The sequence below is a fragment of the Otolemur garnettii genome, unplaced genomic scaffold (genome assembly GCF_000181295.1).
Source record: "Otolemur garnettii isolate 467f Iridium unplaced genomic scaffold, OtoGar3 scaffold00041, whole genome shotgun sequence".
Classification (NCBI taxonomy): Eukaryota; Metazoa; Chordata; class Mammalia; order Primates; family Galagidae; genus Otolemur; species Otolemur garnettii.
Genome location: NW_003852436.1, coordinates 10,587,220 through 10,592,949, shown reverse-complemented (window position 1 = coordinate 10,592,949; position 5,730 = coordinate 10,587,220). Strand labels below are relative to the sequence as shown.

The following is a 5,730-nucleotide window of genomic DNA, read 5'->3' as shown; positions in this document are numbered from 1 at the left end:
TTTTCTTTTTTTTTTTTGCAGTTTTTGGCCGGGGCTGGGTTTGAACCCACACCTCTGGCATACAGGACCAGCACCCTATTCCTTTGAGCCACAGGCGCTGCCCCTGTAGGTGAATTTGTATGCAGACCCTTAGGATTTTGGAGTAAGAGTTGATTCTCAAATAGCCTGCCAGTGGGCCTTAGTAGAGACTGAACATTTAACCCCAGGCACCTAGTTAATATGAGACATGAACTGTTAATTATGAACTGGGTGTTGTCTTTTCCACCAAGCCATAAAGCTGTGCATGCATAGAAGCACTCTGTTAACAAATCGAAGTGGTGTACATGAGAGCAGGCCTGAACAGGCTCTGAAAACACCAGTAAGGTTCATGAAGAAATGACTTGAATGCTCACGGTCCTCACTCCTGCTACCTATGTCCCTCTCCCAGCCTTCACCTATGTCCTTATTGATGAATTTCTATGATAAGCTGAGAGAGGAAGAGAAGACTCAGGCCTAGTTTATAGATAGTTCTAAACAGTATCCAGGAATCACCTAAAATGGGCACTTGTAGCATGATTTGCCTTTTTCTGGGACATTTATGAAGGACAATGGTGAATGGAAATCTCAGTGGGTAGGACTTTGAGCAGTGAACTTGTTTACTTTGCTTGGAGAGAAAAATGGCCAGGTGTGCGATTATTTCCTTATTCATGGGTTGTGGCCAGTGGAGTGTCTGGATGGGCAGAAACTTGGTAGGAACAAAATTAGAAAATTGATGATAAAGAAATTTGGGGACCATGTGGGTAGAGCTGCTGAATGGGCAAAAAACATGAGTACTATATATTTATGTCTTGTGTCAAAGCTGAGTGAAGGGATGACTTCAGCAGAGGAGGATTTTAATAAGCAAGTGATTAGGAAGACCTGTTCTGTGGACATAGCTTGTCCTCTTTCCCCAGCCATCCCTGTCAGTGCTATATGGGCTCATGTACAAAGTGGACATGGTGGCAGGGGTGGCAGTTATACATGGGTTCACCTACATGGACTTCACCAAGGCCAACCTGGTTTTGGCTATTGATGAGTGCCAAATCGTCCATCAGTACCATTCCTCAGAGTGGTCAGTTATCTTCCTGACCACTGGTGGCTTGATTACATTGGATTCCTTCCATCATGGAAAAGGCATTTTTTTTTCTTATAGGAATAGAAAATTACTGTGGATTTGGATTTGTCTTTCTGTAGTTTCTGCTAATGCTACCTACCATCTGTAGACTTAGAGAATGCCTTATCAACTCTCACGATTTTCTGCACAGTAACGTTTCTTACCAAGAAATTCACTTCATAGCAAATAAGTGCTAATGGATTCACTGAGCTTGCTATGTTCCTCACCATCCCAAAGCAGGTACCTAATAGAGCAGAATCTAGGTGCCAATACCTTGCATAACTGGGGCAGAGTTTTCCTGAAAGCTAGGTATGCTCTGAATCAGTGTCCAATATATGATACTCTTACGTGGGTAGGATTCAAGGGTTCAGGAGTAAACAGGTGGAAAGGGCAATAGTTGTAGCAAGCCAGCCACGTTGGACACCAGATGTAGGGAGCCAGCCCCAACATGACTCGTGAGTGTCTCCAGTGCTTGCAGGGATGAGGGACTGAGGTAAATATAGACAGGCAATAGAAACAGAGTAAAATTTATAGAGTGGGCCCAGTAGGTCAACACAGTTTCACGTAAGAGACAGCAAAGACCTCAAACTCCAGATGCACTCATTTTTTATTATTTCTTTTGATTTGTTAATGGGTGTTTACAGCAACAATAACATATATCATCTCTGTGGTTTTTCCTCCCCTCATTCTAGATTACCCACCCAATAACGCTTTAACTATTTTTATTACTTTAATTTACTTAAGATACTTAACAATCACAAACAGGATTACAAAAAACAAAGGAAATGGGAACATGGACTTTGGAGCTAGCTGCCACCGGTTAATCCTTTGTTTTCTGTGGTTAATCCTTTGTTTTCTGTGAGGCAGATTAGTTGATGCCCTACATCTTCAGGAGCTGGGAGAAGCAAAACTGATTCTTATCTCACAGCCATAAGAACTAATCTTTCTTGCTCAATGAGTCAGCTTCGCATGTTGTCCTAAAATGGCTTCCCAAGCCCTGCTCCCAGCCAGGCCCTTGTGAACGTTTTTCCTGGGGTCCTATCTGACTCCACCTAGGCCCTTGAAGACATTTTCCTGAAGTCCTTTAATGTTCATGCCAAGCTGTCTCACGAAGCCCCCAGTATAGTGTGTTATTTTTGGAGGCTCATGTCCTTTTCTTTTCCCTTGCATTCCTGACCCTGATCATAAAACTTTTCATATAATCATTCCATTATTATATCAATCTAACTGTATTCCCATAATCCTAACTTCCCTAATGTTCACTCACAATAGTAATACTCCTTATCACATCTAGTGACCCAGTAGCAAAATTTATCCTTTTTGTTTCAATGATCTTGTGCTCTGCTGCCCTAGAGGTCTTAGCTCCAAAGAGAAGAATACTTCTACCAGGAGACACAACAGTGATTCTATTGAACTGGAAGTTAAGACTGCTTTTCAGGGACTTGGAGCTCCTCATGCCTCTGAATCCTCAGGCAAAAAGGGAGTTAGTTATTGTGCTGGCAGAAGTGATTGATCCTAACTACTATAGGGAAATTAGACTATACTCCTCTACAGTGGAGGTAAGGAAGAGTATATCTGGAATACAGGAGATCTCTCAATTTATATCATAGTATTACTATGTCCGGGTAGAACTACTAAAATGGCCCAGACCCTTTAGGAATGAAGGTTTGGGTCACTACTGGCTTAAAGAACCATAACCAGCTGAGATGTTTGCCAAAGACAAAGGGGGTACAGAATGGGCAGTGCAAAAAGGTAGTTATAAATACCCGCTATGACTGGGTGCCCGTTTATAGAAACAAAGACTGTAATTATCCTGTTTTTACCTTATTTTGTTATAAATATATTTGTATCAGTGTGTGCATATATAGAAAATTTTTCTTTTCTTTTTCTACTATCCCCTTATTACGTAACTTAAACTGTATTGACTTTATATCATAGTATCTTAATATTTAAGTATTGTTAACTTTATATCATAGTATAAATGGAAGATAATAGGAAGTGAAGTAAACATCATTTAAGGACTTTAACTCCCCTTGTGGGGAATAGATTTGTATTAGGTAGGGTTCTCTAGAGAATATATATAAATGTAGAATAAACACACACACACACACACACACACACACACCCAAAGAGGTTTATTATGAGGGATTGGGTCACGCTATTATAGAGGCTGAGAGGTCTCATGATCTGTTCTCTGCACCCTAGAGGTCCTGGGAAGCAATGGTGTAGTTTTATTTATTTATATATTTTTTTTGAGAGAAAGTCTCAAGCCTTGGGTAAAGTGCCATAGCAACATAGCTCACAGGAACCTCCAACTCTTGGGCTCAAGGAATCCTCTTGCCTTAGTTTTTCTATTTTTAGTAGAGATGGGGGTCTTGCCCTTGCTCATGCCGGTGTCGAATTTGTGAGTTCAAGCAGTTCACCCATCTCGGCCTCCCAGAGTGCTAGGATTACAGGTATGAGACACTGCGCCTGTCCTAGTGGTATAGTTTTAATTCAAACCTGGAGGCTTAAAGCCAGTGGTGTTAAGTCCCAGTTTGAGTCTGAAAGATGGAGAACCCGGAGCACTAATGTGAGGTAGGTGAACATGGATGTCTTTTTTAAACAGAGAAAGATAAATTCTTGCTTCTTTTGCCTTTCTGTTCTATTCAGGCTCTCAGTGGGTTGGATGATGCCCTCTAACAGTGAAGGTGAATCTTGTTTATCTACTGATTCATATGTTAAAATCTGTAATACTTTCATAGTCATACCCAGAAATGTTTTATCTGCTCTCTGTGTATTATTAGCCCATGTAAGTTGACATAAAATTAACCATCACAGGTTTAGTTTGTTTTCAATGATACATTGGATATCTCTATCATGTTAGGTGAAATTCTGACCTGATTATTGTCTTCTTTTGGAGATGAAATATGGTTTAAGAAGGTATAGATTAGTGCCAAGTTACAGGCATGGGACTTGTGATAGTGAATGTATTGACTGGGTCACAGGGTTCTTAGCTATTTGGCCAAGCATTATTCTGAGTGTTTCTGTGACAATCTTTTTTTGATAAATAAAATTAATATTTATTTTTTGAGACAGAGTCTCACTTCATCACCTGCGGTAGAGTGCTGTGGTGTCATAGCTCACACCTCAAACTCTTGGGCTTAAGCAATTCTCTTGCCTCAGCCTCGCAAGTAGCTGGGACTAAGTAGCCAGTGCCTGGCTATTTTAAAAGGTGGAGTCTCACTCTTGTTCAGACTGGTCTCCAACATGTACACTCAAGTAGTCCACCCACCTTGGCCTTCCAGAGTGGTAGGATTACAGGCATGAGCCATTATACCTGGCCATAAAATTAATATTTAAATTGGTAGACTTAGTAAAAGATTGCTCTCTGAATAAAATAAATTGCCCTCTTGGTTAGGGGTGGGCATCATCTAATCAGCTGAATGCCTAAATAAAACCAAAAAATTGATCTTCCCCTAAGTAGAGAGAGTTCCTTTTACCTGACTGCTTTCAAACTAGAACTTTGGCTTTTTCCCACTGATGGGACTCAACTTTAAATTTTAGCTCTTCCTGGTTCTTAGGCTGCTGGACCTTCAGACTATACCATTGGTCTTGCTGATTCATCCTGTATATCTGGGGACTTGTCAGCCAACATAATTGCATCAGTCAGTTTTTTATAATAAATTTCTTTTTTAATATACTCATACATGCACACACTTCCCATTGGTTCTGTTTATCTGAAGAACTCCCACTAATATGGGGGCATAGAGATAGCAGTATTAATAAAACAAAATCCCTGTCTTAATATTTTAGGTGAATTTTTAAAATCCTTCTGATATTAATTATTCTTTAATATTCCTTACCTCACCACTTTAACAATATCGTCTGTTTTCTATGAATCTTTTTTCCGCACTGCTTGTTTACTTTAGTTTCTGGCATTCGTGGAACAGACTTTCCTCAAATGTCTAGTTAACTTTGGCACTTTGCTAATTCTTAAGCATAAGGGATAGAAAATCTGTGTGCCTGGGTTTGATAATGAGACTTCTGTCATTTGTAGAACCTTAAATTTTGTCTTGACCTTTAAATTTTCTTGGAGAAAATAGTGTGTTATAGTTCATTATGTATACTTGCAATTTATTTATTTATTGATTTTTGCCAGTTTGACTTTTTTACAGTTTTTTCAATTATAGAAACATCTCTAGAAAGTAAACTTACAGTATTTACCATGGAGGGATAGTCGCACAGAATGGGGTCAGGAACTCTAACTTAGTTCAACTTTCAGTCATTTCTACTGCAGTCAGCTTTGTTCCTCAGCCATCCTTGTGTACTAAGTGCCTTCAGGTCTTTGGCTTTCTGGGGTTTTGCAGCAAACACTGATTTGCTTCCTCACAGTGACTCCTCTACCTTTTTGTATAGTTTTGTTTTCCTTGGTCCACTAAGCCCATTACTACTATTTTTTAAAATTTCAGGCTCGGGGCTCGGCGCCTATAGCTCAACCGGCTAAGGCACTAGCCACGTACACCTAAGGTGGCGGGTTCGACTCCCCAGCCCGGACCCGCCAAACAACAATGACGGCTGCAACCAAAAAATAGCTGGGCGTTGTGGCGGGCGCCTGT

At 40.3% G+C, this 5,730-nt stretch overlaps 1 protein-coding gene across 5 annotated transcripts in view; it reads left to right on the top strand.

Moving 5' to 3' along the window:
- Positions 1-5,730, top strand: part of LRBA (LPS responsive beige-like anchor protein) — a 736,826-nt gene that overhangs the window by 246,283 nt on the left and 484,813 nt on the right. The window lies entirely within an intron of this gene.